At 50.2% G+C, this 17,170-nt stretch overlaps 1 protein-coding gene across 1 annotated transcript in view; it reads left to right on the forward strand.

Annotated features, from left to right (window-relative positions):
- The window catches only part of LOC144952362 (adhesion G protein-coupled receptor L2-like), a 220,879-nt gene that overhangs the window by 84,393 nt on the left and 119,316 nt on the right, over positions 1-17,170 (forward strand).

Genomic DNA, 17,170 nt, shown 5'->3' on the forward strand with positions numbered 1-17,170 from the left:
AAAATTCACATATACAGCAACAGGCGTCAGGGTCAGGATCGAACCCACGACCTCCTGCATACCGTGGCACCCCACCACCACCACCACCACCGCCGCCATCATCTGTCATGATCAAGCCACTGCTGGATGATAGGCCCTCCCCAAACTGTAGCCACGTCGCATGGTTCGTGCAATGTATCGATCCGCGTCGCCTGCACACGCACGAGCTGATTTCGTCGCTCCGTCTCGTTTGGTGCCGCGTCCTCTCCGCTGCGTTCCTTTTTGGCCCAACGTTGAGCTCAACTTTGTGCCAACGTCGGTCGCGACGTCTCCAACCACCTGCCAACGTCCGCCCAACGTTGCACGTTGACTGGTTCACCGTTCTTCACCGACAACCATCATCCCTACCCGCCGTGACGTGTCCTACTTAATTTCTCTAAGCGGTTTACATTTCCGTTAATGCGCGTTTGCTTATTCAGATGCAGTACATGTAGAGAATCTGTGCGTGCTGGTGGGAGCGGTGGTGCTGCGGTTAGCACGTTGTGCAATGAATCACACTCCCCCCTATAGCCTGAACAGACTTGCAGGGCGCAAGTGCTCTGCACAAGCACCTACCCATGAGGCCGGCCGGCACGGCACCACGAGGATGGGGTCGGTGGGGGAAGAGGGGGCGGGGGGGGGGAGGGCACGGTGCGGATGAGCATTTTTTTAGCAAAACCACGCCACAGACACGCTCGTCTCCCCGCCGCCGGTGTGTTTTTCGCACCGCCGCACCGGGCGTTTAAAAAAAAATTTAAGGCCGGGTCGACCTAGTAGGAGGACGCGTGTTTGTGAACAGGTCCCCGCGAGCGGCGCTCGAGTGAGTGAGCCAGTCCAGGCGACCTCCTCTCACGGAATCGCCACCCTCCATTGCTTTTAGATCAGTGGGCGGATAAAAACTTTGTGCCCGTGTTGGTGTGGGCCGATCTGTGGCTGGAGGGGTCTCTCGCAAGGCACACGAACGAGCGGGCGAGCGAGCGGTGACGTCGCTAGCGCGGTGTGGAGTAGTCTGTCATCGGGCGGAGGCTGCGTGCAACTTGAAACAACTCTGCGAAAGCTTCTTTGAGCGGCCACAAAGAGATATATTTATATATTTGTATTCACGTGCAGCCGTGTGTGTGTGCGTGTGTGAGCGGAGCGGTGGGTGGGTGGGTGGGTGGCGCCATGGTTAGCGCACTGCCCTGCGAGTCCGGCGACCTGGGCTCGATTCCCGGCCACGGTGTTTAGCTGCGGCGTGACGCTGAGGACGATGTAAGCTGAGCAGAGTTGAGCCTGTCGCACTCATTGGACACGAGGCGCTTGCCGCAAAGGAACCACAATGCATTGCTGTTCTGGTCAAGTAGCATCACCGTCACGCGCAAACTCCGGTCATCCTCGCAGCGGATTTTGGCTAAACATCGAACAAAAGACGGTCGCCACGTCGCGCGCTTTCAGGCGCGCTTCTGCGGCCGTCTGGAACGCTCTCTTCCTTCCGATATTAGGAAGCCGCTGGCAGCCGTGTGCTTTTAAGTGGCGTGGATTGGAAACTCATTTCTTTAGAACTGCTTTTGTGTGTTTAGTTTGTTGTCCAATTAGTACGGTTGGCTACGTACGGTGCGAAAGAAGTTCAACATTGCATACGCACGCAGGTGTTGCAGGATTGGGTAGCGAGGTGGCCAGGACAGGGTAGTACCGCAGTGGATTCTTGATTCCATCCATGCGCAGCTTTGCGTGTTACCCCCTTCGTGCGCCGTGTAAGCGTTCTCCGAGTTTTGTCAGATTCCTCTCGCGCGAAGGGAAATACGCCGGGAACGGAGTTCATGGCCAAACATCGCAATGTAGGAGCACCCTCCTGAAAAAAAGTGTTGAGACTCATACTCTTTGGTTCTTTCGGTAAAGTCACGTAGATATTTCCGACAGACCTGTTCTTCACCTGAGGACGGCTGCTTGCGTTGTGGCTGAAACGTCGTGAGAATTGTATTTTAATATGTTTTATTTTTATTATTTTATTATTTCCCTTCTACGTGACTTTACCGAAAGAACCAAGAAGGTTAAATCACGACGTTTCGGGCGCAACACAAGCGTCCGTCATTTATTTTACTTCATACCCACGTGACTTTACCGAAAGAACCAAAGAGTATGGATCCCTGCAGTCTTGAGACTCACTTGAGGCTTTAGTTGAAAATTAAAAGGCTATCGCAAATGATAGCTCGACGAAGTGGCTCGTCGCCTGGACACGTACAGCAGCCAGATACTCTAAACGGCGCGATGTCGATTCTAAACGTGGAGGGGAAAATCGAAGGACCCGGAGAAAAATCAAACGCCACCACGGGGAGAGAGAGAGAGAGACACTGCAATCTCCCAACTCCTTTCCTTTATACCTGGCGAGGTAGGTTACCATCTCTCGCCACAACGGCGACCCATTATATTGTTATTGCTGGGATGAGCGCAAAATATGATTTCACGATGCGATATAAAACGTCAGGGAACGTACGGCGAGAATCCCGATGTCACTTTTTAAAATGTGTCATTAATGCTCGCGGCAGAGGCAAGCTTGCCTTGTTCAAATGCCAACAATACGGGACTAAACACTGCCTCACCTTTGCTGTCAATTCCTCCCAGTGATGCAGTCTCTCCCCCCCCCTCCTCCTCCCCGTTCTATCGCTATCAGATTCCCAATGGCTTGAAAATTGGTTTTGCCCGACAGCGATTATTCCATCAACGGTTCACGTAGTTATCTTCTGCATCCCAATTTATTGGATTATCCACCTGTATGACAGATAATCGGATGAGGCCGTCATTAGTCGCCAACGCAGCGACGGCCAAGAGGTTGCGTCAGATTATCTGTCTGTCAGATCGCCGGTAGCCTCTGTCCGCCGCGTCATCGGATTAGCGCGCACGGATTGATCGTAAGGAGGAACTGCATCTCGAGCGATAATGAGATGATGTTGTTTATCGCGACGCGCGGAGGTTATGAGGTCACAGCGTTGAGCTCTCGCGACCGGTAACGGGACGCGTTAAAAAAATCCCTGGTCGGGCGGGTGCACGGAGCATTGTGATCGTGATCGTCAATATTCGCCATCGCCAGCATCGTCCTTGTCTCCACCATCATACATCATCTGCCATGTGGACAAATATCATCATCGTCCATTATACATCCATCGACATCACGATCGTCATCACCTCCGTCTCAATCTTCCATCGCCATCATTCGGCGGGAGCAAAGAATTTACACGGCTGCACCTTTACCTGGGCGTGGTAGATGGAGATTTGACATCCGTGTGACTGCAGGACATCCGTGTGAAAACAATTGTTTTATAGCTCATCGGGATTCCTCCAGGATCAGCCAACCGCAGTCGTCGATCACTCTCCAGAGAGGGGGGGGGGCCCTGTAGTGGAGAGGGCTCTTCCACCAACACCACCAGTGTTGATAATTGTTTTTTTTACCCTTCTATCTGGCAACAAAACTTACACCTTTTTTACAAGGAGTCATGTTTGCATAGACCACAATGCCTGCAGTCATAATGCAAACAAAAAACATAACTGATAATGATATGCACTGTCCTTAAAGTTGATTGGTCCACACCCGAGACAGCTTTCCTTAGAGCCTAGTCTCACATGGTGTTGGACCAGATGACGCCAAAAGGAGCACAACTAAAAGACAATGCACCATCAGATTATGAGAGCTCAGGGTAAGCATTTACACCATTGGAACCTCATTTGCCAGTAAAAAATATGATAATTGGTTATTTACCCTTCTATCTGGCAACAAAACTGAGACCTTTTTTACAAGGAGTCATGCTTGCATAGACCACAATACCTGCAGTCATAATGCAAACAAAAAACATAACTCTGATAATGTATGCACTGTCCTTGAAGTTGATTGGTCCACACCCGAGACAGCTTTCCTTAGAGCCTAGTCTCACATGGGTTGGACCAGATGACGTCAGTTTTGTTGCCAGATAGAAGGTTAAAAAACCAATTATCATATAGAAGTGACGACACAAGACGCACCTTTGCATCCACCGCGGAATGATCGGAGCCACAGCGTGGACTTGGGGAAAACGCGATTCCACGTGCGTTTGCGGAACCGCGCGCACAATTCCCGGTGTTCTGAGGTCTTCATGATTTGCTTCATACAAATGGTGGGAGAGGGGGGGTGGGTGGTGGGTTGCCTGCCACAAAGGCAGCTCTACAGCAGCTGTGATAAGGCAAGGCTGGCATTCACAAGTGCCAGATAACAGCAGATAACTTGAAAGCAGCAAGCTTATAATCTAGCGGTGGGTGTTCTCAGCTGTGCACGTGTGTGTGTGTGCGTATGTGTGGCTGGATGTGGGGAGCGGTAGTCTAGCGGTTAGCGCTACGAACCTGGCGACCTGGGTTCGATTTCCCGGCCAACACCAGGTGGCGATTATCTGAACCGGTCCTGGGCCTCCCCTAGGTCGATTCAGCCTCAAATGAGTACCTGGTGCAGTGCGTAAACATCCCCACCAGGGAGACAAAGGCCGCTGAACCTGGAGCGTGCCGCTGAACCTGGAGCATGCTGCTGAGAGATGCGGGTCGTACCATCAGCCTCACCAAAACTGAGTGCCTTCCTGGGTATTTTCTGTCATCCAATACTCCCACCCCCTCAACTGCCCCACCAGCGATGGGGCAGTTTTGAAGAGGAGTGGATACGTTTCCGTGCACGGCAAGTGTGTTTATGACCAGCTCTGTTTTGGCAGTTAGTGGCATTCTCTTCATCAGCTGTGTAATGTTGCGTGAAAGTGACCTGGCCTGTCACTTCACATGAACTTCGGGTCTTCTCAGCCACAGTCATCATCTCCTCCCTTCTCTGTGCTTGCAAATCGTGAACCGCTCTAATGGAACATCTGTGCTGGTTTGAAACATGCAGGCTGGCCTGCCTCCAATCGATTTTGGGTTTAACCAGGCTGGATTGTGTGAGGAGCTCACAGATCCTTCAAAGATCTGGACACAGTCCCATCGGTGAGCTCCTCCGGAAGGCAAGGCTGCGTTGGCTGGGTCATGTAGCCCGCATGCCCAGCCACCTCATACCCGAGCAGCTTCTGTTTGGCTGGATAGAAGGGGCTCAACGGACACGGCACTGGCTTGAGAAGTAATGGACTGATGCGGTACAGGAGGATGTGAAGCTGATTGGACGTATGGATGACTGGTACAAGCGGTGTCAAGATCGGCCTCGATGGAGGAGGCTCGTGAAGGATGCTGTTGGGCAGTTGGAGGCAGTCGCCCTCCAACAATAACGGAGACCAGCGCAGTGACTCTCGTAACAACGGGCGGCGAAAACGCAACAAGTTGGCACAGTCGGGAGCACAGGCGGTGTATCTACAGGTCATCTCAGTCAGTCAACCCATGGCACCTATGTCTGTCCAGTGACCTTCCGCCAGTGATCCTTAGACACTTCACGTGGCCCTAAAGTGCACCTAGCCTGGCACGAACGCTGTGGCGATGCCAGCCAGCCACTTCGTGGCGAACACAACTGTTGATGTTCCATGCGTGCGGGTCGTTCAAACATTTACATACTCGTTCTCAATAGATCAAAGCGAGGCCACTTTGATGTGCGGTGGCACAGGCATAATAAGAGGTGTGTGGGGGTGGGGAGGGAGGACCTGGTTATCGTATATTAATTAAGACGAATTCGTTTACTATATTTCCACAAACGTTTGCGTTACGCCGCGCACTCCATTGAAATGCCGCGTACATTGGGGCCGTCCATTTCTCCTCGTGCGCCCATAAATATTTATGATTTTGTGTTTGCCTTTGTTTATGTCCCTCCCGAACGTGCCAAATCAATGCCCCCCCCCACCTCCCTCCACCATCCCTCTCTGTGGAAATAATGCGGTGATTAATGTATTTTGTTGTTGTCCTCTCTCCGCCCGCCCCCTTTCCTCGCTCCGCTTTGAAATCGTGTTCACGTTTCTCAGATGATAAATCTGTGCCCGTCGTTGTGTCTTGTTGGTGGCCACGCTGCCCGTGATTGCGCTTGCCACGAATGATCCCGCCGGTAAGGCACCTCGCTGCCGATCTTGTCAAGGAGCGTAAACCCTCGGCGAGCGAACTCCGGTCATCGCAGCAGCAGCAGCAGCTGCGGCTGCTGCGGCGGATTTTCGCTAGACATCGAACAAAGACACCGAATTGTGCGCTTCTGCGGTCGTCCGGGACGCGCCCTTCCTTCCGATATTCGGAAGCCACTGGAGCTATGGAACTTTGAAATCTGGATTGAAAACTCTTTTTTTGGGGGGGAATTGCATTTTGTGTTTTAGTTTTGGCTACGTGCGGTGCGAAAGAAGTTCAACGTACATACATAAAAACTCACAGACTGACGTGAAGACCCATAGACTCACACAGAGACCCATAGACTACTGTAGTTAGGCATTTTTAAATAAAGATTTTAAAAAAGCAGTTATAAAAAATATGAGTTTTCAATCTGTGTGAGTCTGTAGTACTCTATGTGACCCATAGACTACTCGCACAGAGACCCATAGACTACTCACACAGAGACCCATATACTACTCACACAGAGACCCATAGACTACTCACACAGAGACCCATGGACTCACACAGAGACCCATAGACTACTCACACAGACCCATAGACTGCTCGCACAGAGACCCATAGACTCACACAGAGACCCATGGACTCACACAGAGACCCATAGACTCACACAGAGACCCATAGACTACTCACACAGACCCATAGACTGCTCGCACAGAGACCCATAGACTCACACAGAGACCCATGGACTCACACAGAGACCCATAGACTCACACAGAGACCCATAGACTCACACAGAGACCCATAGACTCACACAGTGGCCCATAGACTCACATATAGTATGACAGACTCACACAGATTGAAAACTAATTTTTTTAACTGCTTCTAAACATCCAGCAGTGGCTTTTGACAATTGACCGTAAGATTGCTTTTTACCAGTTAGACGTACGTGAAACATCAGCGAAGATCCATGTCAAATTCGAGCTTTGCAGATGCGGTCCATTTCTAAAACTCTCCTTCCCAAACCATTGCTGACGAAGAGGAGACTTGAGATGGTTAAGGAGGATCTTTATTTTCAAGGCAAGCTCATCACCACCGCACTTCCACTCATCATCAAAACCCAAATTCTTTGGTTCTTTCGGTAAAGTCACGTAGATAGAAAATAAAAATGTAATAAAAAAAATAATTGAAAATAATTAAAGCAAAAACCACACTTTTTTTTTCAATTTATTTTTAATTAAAATTTCTTTTCATTTTCTATCTACGTGACTTTACCGAAAGAACCCAAAAAATATTTAGTTTTTTTATTTCGCAAGAACCTCGGGCACAAACTCGTAACAAGGGGGAGGGAGGGAGGGGGTTTGGCAGGCACTCCGCTTCGGACTAAATCACGAACTCAGTCGCTACCCCCCGGGGGGGGTGGGGGGGGGGTTGCAGGGGAGGGGCATAGGGCTCGCTGCCCCCCACCACCCCCACCAGGTAAAGGACTACGAGCAGGGGGGGTTACGTTGTTATATGGGGGGGGTGGAGGGGGGGGTGAGGAAGGGCAAGGGGGGGGGAGGACGTGGGCAAGGGGGGGGGGGGTGCGTGGTCAAGGGGGGAGGGGGTGTGGGGAGGGGGCGTTGGCAAGGGGGGAGGGGGCGTTGGCAAGGGGGGAGGGGGCGGGGGGAAGGGGGGGAGGGGGCGGGGGGAAGGGGGGGCGGGGGGAAGGGGGCGGGGGGAAGGGGGCGGGGGGAAGGGGGGGAGGGGGCGGGGGGAAGGGGGGGAGGGGGAGGGGGCGTGGGCAAGGGGGGAGGGGGCGTTGGCAAGGGGGGGGAGGCGTGGGCAAGGGGGGGGCGTGGGCAAGGGGGGGAGGGGGCGTTGGCAAGGGGGGGGTGGGGGCGTTGGCAAGGGGGGGTTGGGGGCGTGGGGTGGGGGCGTGGGGAGGGGGGGCAAGGGGGGGAGGGGGCGTTGGCAAGGGGGGGGTGGGGGCGTTGGCAAGGGGGGGTGGGGGCGTGGGGAGGGGGGGCAAGGGGGGGAGGGGGCGTTGGCAAGGGGGGGGAGGGTGCGTGGGCAAGGGGGGGAGGGGACGTGGGGAGGGGGGAACAGGTGCGTCTTATAATCCGGACAATACGAGGGGGTGGAGGTGCTTTATTCTTTTATTAAAGAAACAAAAACTTCGCTGCTTTGTACTTGCACTGTACAGCTGCTCGTGTTCTCAAGAGGATTGCGTTACACCACTGTACTTGGCTTACAAGAAATAAGACAAAGATTCATGCCCTCCCCTCCGTGTAGCCTGTAATAGAGTGTTGGGGCAAGTGCTCTTTAGCGAGCAGCAGCAGCACCTATGAAGGCCACTGGCACTGTGGCACTGTTACGAGTTTGTGCCCGAGGTTCTTGTGAAATAAACCACACAATATATTTTGGGTTCTTTCGGTAAAGTCACGTAGATAGAAAATGAAAATAAATTTTAATTAAAAATAAATTGAAAATAATAAAAAGTGTGGTTTTTGCTTTTATTATTTTCATTTTATTTAATCTTTATTTTCTATCTACGTGACTTTACCGAAAAAACCAAAGAATTTGGGTTTTGAAGTGCGGTGTGATGTGCTTGCGGCCGCCTTTGTCTCTCCAAGTGGCGATGTTTACTACACACCGCACCAGCTACTAAATTTGAGTGTGCGGAGAACACGCACACAACGTAAAAGAAATCCCAAATCTTCTTGGTTCTTTCGGTAAAGTCACGTAGAAGGGAAGTAATAAAATAATAAAAATAAAACATAATAAAAGTAATAAAAATAAAACATAATAAAATAATTATTAAAATAAAACATAATAAAATAAATATTTTTTTATGTTTTATTTTTATTATTTTATTACTTCCCTTCTACGTGACTTTACCGAAAGAACCAAGAAGATAAATCCCTGCAGTCACGAAAGCTTTACATCGAAATCTCAAATCGGTTCTCAACCCTAAAACGAATGCAGAAGTAAAAATAACACAAAAAAATGTTGTTACTCAGAAATAAAAAAAAAGTATCAACACAATAATAGGGGAAATGAAGCAACTGCGAGTGAGCGTGCCTTCCCAGAGCGCCGCTCAACAATTGCCCGAGGCCTACACAAGCAGGCCTCTTCAACATCTGCTGCCCGCATGCGATGGCCATACACTTTATTAATAGGAATTACAACGGTCAAAAAAACAACACTCAGTGCGTACAACCTTAACAAAAACAAAATACATCTCCATATATCTAAAAGGCAAAGTTGTGATCACGTGTGTCTGCTCAAAATGTTTAGCGTACTTCCCGACATGCAACAAACTTGAGAAATTTGCCATGTGGGTACTTTCCAGACTGTACACCATGCAAAAATTATAAAAATAGACTTTTGAATATTTTTTTGAGGGTGGGGGAGGCTCAATAATGCAGATATTTTTGCACGGCAAGTGAGCTGTGACGTCACATCTGCCACGTGACCCGCGCACGTGGAAGCGTAACGCATTGTAGTGTAGTGGTTAGCGCCACGCCGCGCTACCAACCTGGCGACCCGAGTTCGATTCCCGCTCACGGCCACCACCGGCGACTCAGCCTCAGAGGAGTAACTGCTGTGGTGTGTGAACATCGCCACTGGGGAGGCAAAGGTGGCCGGGCGTGGTGGATCTAAGTCCCGGGCGAAGCTGGGTAGTACAGCTCGTGTAACACATTCCTGCGGAGAGAGCTGGTAGGAACGTTGGGTTGCTCGGTCAATGGCCAGGGTCAATGGCCAGGGTCAACGGCGGCGTGGTGTATTCCGCAAATATGGCCGACTGTGAGGGCGGGCACAAGCCGGCGTGAGTAGGTTAAACATTGAGTTTTATAAGGGCACCACGGGGTGACCAGCCCCTCCCCACCCAGCCTCACCCCTTCCACCCTCCACCCAGCCCCTCCCACCCCCCACCCAGCCCCACCCTCCCCACCCAGCCCTCCCCACCCTCCCCACCCTCCCCTCTCCACCCAGCCCCACCCCTCCCATTTTTGGATGCACGACGGACGGACACAATAATCCCCTGTGGGCTGGTGGAACTAGGTGGTTCCTACCAGTAATAAGGTAATCCATGAGGTTGAATTTGAAGGCGGTACAACACGTGGGTTCGTGAACCCATCTGTGCGGATTTTTGTTAGTGTGTGTGTGTGGAAAAATCCCATCGGCATCACAATATTTATTTGTACTGGAGGGATCCGAAGAGCCGTAAAGCTCGTTTTCACAGATGTCCTATATTAGGCCGAGACGATACCAAATTTCAGACAATCGAGAAATGTTTTGGGACTTCACGAATGAGTTGTCACTCCCTCTGCTGTTTCCCCGCCAACACGGTGTTACGTGCCGTCGAGCGAGCCCGAAGACACGTACGAAAAAGATCCAAAGTTTTCATTAAAATTCCAAAAATCTGATTAAAAAACAACCTCAAACTCACCCTTCACGTTGAGGCCTTCATCCAACAGTGGATTAACAAAACGACGGTTGCAAATTCGTGAAACATTATTATGATTGTCGTCACTGTTACCGCTGCCGGGTGAAAGAGGGGCCAAATAATTGCCCCGCACTTTTCCACAACTCCTCGGGATGAATTATTCGCTCACTCAGCCGCAGTTTAGGGTTACGTGGCGTAAATCAAAGACGGGGGGGGGGGGGATGGCGTCCTGCTTTAAAAGAATGGCAGACGTTTATAAACAAGAAGATAAAGAGACCTGTGAGTGATATTTCATTAACCGAGATCATTTAAGGGAAGAGGCCTTTCAACACTCTCGCATTTGCGCTACAAGCACCTCTGTGGGATCGAGGTGGTGTAGGGGTAGGTAGCTCTATTAGCGGGGAAGAGGTGGGGGGGTGAGGAGGAGGAGGAAGAGGGGTGCGGATTTACAATGGATGGGTATGAGCCACTCAAGACAGCCACGCTGATATAATTCTGGGTTCAAATCTGGGCCCACAAGTCGCCTGCCCACCCGCGATGAAGCCGAGGTCTTCGGCTGCGGTGAGTTAATGGTCTCGGGCTCCCATCACCGGTGGCTTGTGCGTCGCCAGCGTCGTGTGACGAATGTGGGGTGGTGGTGGTGGGGAGGGGGTGCTTTTCGGCTAATCTTTGGTGTAGTCAAGCAGCGACAACAGAAAAAGTTCAAGCCATTTCCCGCTCCAATGAGCATTGAGGCCTCGCTCATTTCCTGTTGACAGCCCCGAGCCATTGGGGGGGAAAGTTCCACGTTGCTGTGGCAGGGGCGAGTATGGCCGTAGGACAGCCGCTGTTGATGACTTCGCAAAGCGGGGAAACGCGTTCTATCGACCGTGGAGGGGATTATGGGCTGAGCTCGAAACCTTTCCGATTGCGAGCTGCCCGCTGTGCCGCTGAGACTCCTGCAACGTCATACATCGGAATCAGAATCTTTATTTTACACCGGAGGAATTGATTCTCCAGTGTTTGGGGAGCGGGTGGACACGGGGTCAGAAAGTTACAACAAACAATACTGGTGCGCATTATAAAGCCGCATATCCGACCGTCGCATTAATCCTCCGTGACCATTTAACTGTCCGTAGCCGCCGATGTATTTGTGCATCCTCGGCATGGACAGTCTGCCTCAGCAGCAGACTACGCTTTCCCACCTGATGATGGACGCTTGTGTTGCGCGCGAAACGTCGTGATTTATTTTATTTTATACCTACGTGACTTTACCGAAAGAACCCAAAAAATTATGGACAAAAAACGAATTCCGTCCGGGGCGGTTATGTCCGACACGGTGGTGTTTTGCGAGCGAATCGTTCGTCAGTTAAATGAGAGCGAATTATTTTTTTCTCCAAACGGCAATTCTAATCGGTGGACCTACTATAATAACCGAGTGTAAGTAAGTAAAAAAAAATTGCACTTCGTGATTACACGGAGTGATTGCACGCTCACTCCTTTCAAAGCGTCGGGGAAATGCACGCCCTAAATCATCGTGGCGCTGTCGCTGCCTGCCGTTTCACCCCCGCGAGTCACCCAGCCGCTATCATTATCGCTGCGACGTGTTTAAGCCGGTGTTGACATTTTTTTTGTGAATTAGTCCGTAAAAAATTGGCTACAAGGGGAGGGCCTCCTCTGCCAGGCTAATGTTGTTGCGAGCAGCAGGCCGTGGATTCAGACCCCTTTCTCTTTCTTCCATTAAGGCGCCATAATGACTCCCCTCATGCTGAGTGCGGCGGTCGTTACCAGAAACACTTTACCCCCCGATCCCACGGCGCGGGAAAAGTCCCACGCTTGCACGCGCACGCAGACGGCCCGGCCCGTACGCACCAATGCCTCCCCTCCCCACCCCCCCTCCCCACCCCCCCTCCCAATCTCGTCTAAGCTTAGCAAGGTCGAGCCTGCTTAGCGCTGTACTTGGATGGTTCTGGAAGAGACTTGCGACGGGGATTGTAAGTGTGGTCCTTGAAGGATTTGTATTTTTACGACTATAAAGATTGGGGAGGAGGGGCAGGACCTAAAACCAGAAAGCGATGATAAGACTCTCTTGAGCGGTACTTTAAGGATGTATCGAGAGTGTGGCAATAAAGGCGGGTGGTGACGGTAACGAGACTTTATAAGAGTGGTCCTCGAAGAACATACCGATCAAATGGTTATGTAAAACCCTAATGGCAGGTGATGCTAGTGGTGGTGGCGGCTATGTTGAGTCTATAGGAGTGGCCCTTGAAGGACGTATCAGCGGCGAGATGACGGGACGACTCTTAGTTCTTTCGGTAAAGTCACGTGACTTTACCGAAAGAACTAAGAGTCCTTGCAGTCACGAAAGCTTCAAGTCTAGAAATAACGGGACGACTCGAAAGGCAAATGCTGGCAACGGCGAGACTCGTAGGATCATGCCTCGCCCCGCACAGTGGCTGGTGGCAATCTGGCAGAAGGAAGGAAGCTCTGGCGCTGGGCCGCGGGTATCGGCGTGGGCGGCAGCCCCGGCCACAACGCGACCCTCTTGTTGACCCTGACCTTGAAGCCTACGCCAGCCGCTGCGGGGTGGGGGCGGGCGGGCGGGCGGGCGGGGGGAGTGGTCGAGGTCGGGCGGCAGGTTTTTTTTGTGTGTGGTTATTGTGGTCAAGCCAAGGAAAACAGGGCCCACAAAGGGCGGCTTTGTTCAAGCAGCTCCGGCCGACTCGGGGAACCAGCGACGCAGCGCTGCGCCGTGACAGCGCCCCCGTCGTGGGGCGAACGCAACTCTCTCGACGCCTTTCGCCGGCAAATGTTTTATTGTTTTTTATTTTACCAGGTAAGGCCCCCGACTGACCTGGCTATCGCAAGTGATCGCTCAAACGAAGTGGCTCATCGCGTGGACGTTTTCAGCAGCAAAATACTTTACACGCTGCGTGATGTCGATTCTAAACGTGGAGGAGAAAACCGGAGGACCCGGAGGAAAATCCGCGCGACCACGGGGAAAGAGACACCGCAAACTCCAAATATACCGCAGCCTTCGTCGGGGTCAGGATCGAACCCACGACCTCCTGTATACCAGGCGAGGTAGTTAACATCTCGCAACGGCTGACCAATTGGTGCGGGATAGCCCCTGGGCAGAAATTATTTTTAGGCCTTCACAGCCCACACCCCGCCTCTGCCCCTCCCCTCCCCGCCAGCCCCCCCCCACCCACGACCTTTCAGTTTATAGAATCCTAGTGAGATTACAGAAGAGATGTCGACAATAGATAGACGTGTGGTGAGATTGGAGATATTTGGACGAAAGATACTCGTGGAGTGAGATGAGAGAGATGTTGACACAGAGATAACATGTGTGGCGAGATGAGAGATACCGTGACCAAAGATAGAGACGGAGTGAGATGGAAAAAAAATATAGTGAATTGAGAAGTGATGTGCAGATGAAAGGGGCACCGTGGTGGCTAAGAGATGTTAACGACATCGCCTGGTACACAGGAGGTCGTGGGTTCGATCCCGACCCTGACGCCTGCTGCTGTATATCTGGAGTCTGGGTGTCTCTCTCTCATAATCATCATCACGGTGGCTAGGAGATGTTAACGACCTCGCCTGGTACACAGGACGTCGTGGGTTCGATCCCGAGTCCTGATGCCTGCCGTATATATTTGGAGTTTGCCTGTTTCTCCCTGTGGTCGCGTGGATTTTTCTCCGGGTCCTCCGGTTGTTTCCCTCGGCGTTTAGAATCAACATTATGCGTTTCAAAGTATTTGGCTGCTATAAATGTCCACGTGATAAGCCACATCGTTGAGCTATCATCTGTGGCCATGTCGCCTCTGAAAAACAGCTATGTACTTGGTAAAATAAAAAATAAAATAAAATTGATTTAAAGCTTTCGTGACTGCAGGGATTCATATTCTTGGTTCTTTCGGTAAAGTCACATCAGGTGTGATGATGATTGCTTGTGTTGCAGTCGAAACGTTGTGAGAATTGTATTGTTTTATTATTTTATTATTTTATTATTTCCCTTCTACGTGACTTTACCGAAAGAACCAAGAACAACAAAAATGTGTTTTAGTTTAGTTTGAGGTAAGAGCAGAGATGCAGGAATGAAAGTAAGAGAGCGATTAAGGGGATCTGAAGGCAGGGGGACCGCCTCCGATTATGACGGTTGGCTACGTACGGTGCGAAAGAAGTTCAGCATACGCTGTACATACATAAATCGTTGAGACAGAAACGTGGTGAAATTTGAGAATTGTTCACAGAGGATTTGGGTGATGCGCTATTTTCTGTCTCAAGAGGGAATGTTTTGCCTCTTTGACGCGGCAGCGAAAGCACAACTTAATGCTTTTAACGTTTAAAAAATGTTGACTAAATCGTGGGTGTGAACGAGCAAAAGATGACGTTTATATTTTAAAAGTAAATAAATTGTTCCAACATTAAGTGAAAAAAAAGAAAACGACTAGATGAATTGAATTTAAACCGCAAAGAACCACTGCCTTAATAATGAACTAATTAAGATGAAAATAAAAAAATATATATAACGGAGAGGAAATTGTTTTCAAAAGTAGGCTCTTCAAAAAGGTTAATGGCTTTACTTCCAGCGGCGTTCACTGCCGTGCAAAATAAAATAAAAAAAATATTGGCTCCCATTTACAAATTCATACCCAGCCCGCGCCGTACACACGCGGGCTTCATCGTAACACGAATCACGCGAACGCCGCCTCAACGTGATTCAAAAAATCCCCTTTGCTTTCGATATCGACCTTTTATCAGGCATCTTTGTGTGCGCTGTGTGTGTGTGTATATAATCATAACGCCTCCCTTCCCGTATCTGTCCCTCCACATAAAAAATATAAAGTAGTATTTTTTTTTTTACTAAACCCATTGGCTCCCACTGCCTTCTAGGAGTCCATCGCAAACACACAAGCAAAACTGAGGATGTACGCGTACGCACGTGTACGTACGTCATCGCAAGTAACTTTGTTGGTGCCGGGTCACCCACAAGGCCATGCGGGAGGGCGCCTGGCACAGTCTGGCGCCAGCTTATCGTAGAGCGTCTTTAAAAACAACGGCGCTACACCTCTCTAAATAAAATTAACACTGACCCGCTTGCGTGTTCCGAGATTCGGCGGTGAACGGGACACCCAGCCTGCATCTCGCATTCATCTCAGAACGGGAAAGGGTCAATCGGCCAATAACACCTTAATTGGTCCGATAGAGGAGCGCAGAGTTTTGGATAGAATTTGTTTCCTCGTCTGGCCTCTGGGTCATCCGCTTTCTCTGCCCGAGACGGAGGAGGGAATCCTGTGCGGCGGCGGCGGTGGTGGCGCGTTGAAAGTCGAAATCTCTGTGATACGTACAAAAGGATGTAATTTATTTTCCCTGTTGCCCCATAGGTCCACGTTTAATCCTTAGTGTTGCAATTACAGCATCCGGGACGTGCGGCTCGTGTCGCCTGCCCGGAGGCTGCCCGTTGATGTCTCGCGTTTAAGAGCGAGACAGAGAGAGGAGGGCGTGAGATAAGTTGGCGATGTGAGACTGCTGAGCCGCTGGGCATGCGGTGTGGCAACACAGCAAAGAGGGGTTTGGGGGATGTTTTAGATTTAAATTTTTTCACTTTCCGACTACGGCTGAAATGTATTGGAATTTGCTCGCAAAGAGTCCGGTGAGCAAGGGGGAGAGGAGAGACCCTGAGACCAGATGTGTTGGGCCTTAGAGGTGGTGTGGAGCGGTGGTGTAGCGGTTAGCGCTACGCTGCGCTCCGAACCCGGTGACCCGAGTTCGATTCCCGCTCACGGGCCAATTATCTGAACCAAAACAAAGACGGTCACTGCATCGAAGATTCATATTCTTGGCTCTTTCGGTAAAGACACGTAGGAGGGAAACAATAAAATAATGAAAATAAAAAACAATAATATTCTCACGACGTTTCGACTGCAACACAAGCACTCATCATCAGGTGTGATAAACACAGCAAGAAGATTTGATATTCACTGCATCACACGCTTTCAGATGCGCATGTATCGGTAGTTACATTTTAAATAGCAATTTTATTGAGGGGCTCTGTCTTCCTGTGGTCTGGGACTGTTGTTGATGTTTTGCTGCTTTGCCCAAGCATGCATTATTGTTGAAAAATCGGCAGGAATTGATATACTCCAGCAATTTGCACTCATATGCTTTAGATATGTATTTATTTTTTGCGACTTGCTTACCTTACCTAAACTTTGCACTCCCATCGTTTTTTTTGTATTGTTGTTGTTGCAACTCTCTGACCCCGTGCCCCTAGCTGTGGACACCCGTGAAGAAATAGCTTCACAGCTCACCGGATTCCTCCGCTCAGATTTCTGATTTTGTGTTTTCCCCGTTCATACGGCTGCCATGCTCATGTACAAAAGTAAAAACATTTTTACAGTGATCATCTCATTACAAGGAGTCATGTTTGCATAGACCACAATACCTGCAGTCATAATGCAAACAAACATTGTCTTTGAGTTGTGCGCCTTTTGGCGTCATCTGGTCCAACCCATGTGAGACTAGGCTCTAAGGAAAGCTGTCTCAGGTGTGGACCAATCAACTTCAAGGACAGTGCATACATTATCAGAGTTGTGTTTTTTGTTTGCATTACGACTGCAGGTATTGTGGTCTATGCAAACATGACTCCTTGTAAATAAAGGTGTCAGTTTTGTTGCCAGATAGAAGGGTAAAAAAATCAATTATCATATTTTTACTGGCAAATTAGGTTCCAATGATGGAGTG

The sequence above is a fragment of the Lampetra fluviatilis genome, chromosome 3 (genome assembly GCF_964198595.1).
Source record: "Lampetra fluviatilis chromosome 3, kcLamFluv1.1, whole genome shotgun sequence".
Classification (NCBI taxonomy): Eukaryota; Metazoa; Chordata; class Hyperoartia; order Petromyzontiformes; family Petromyzontidae; genus Lampetra; species Lampetra fluviatilis.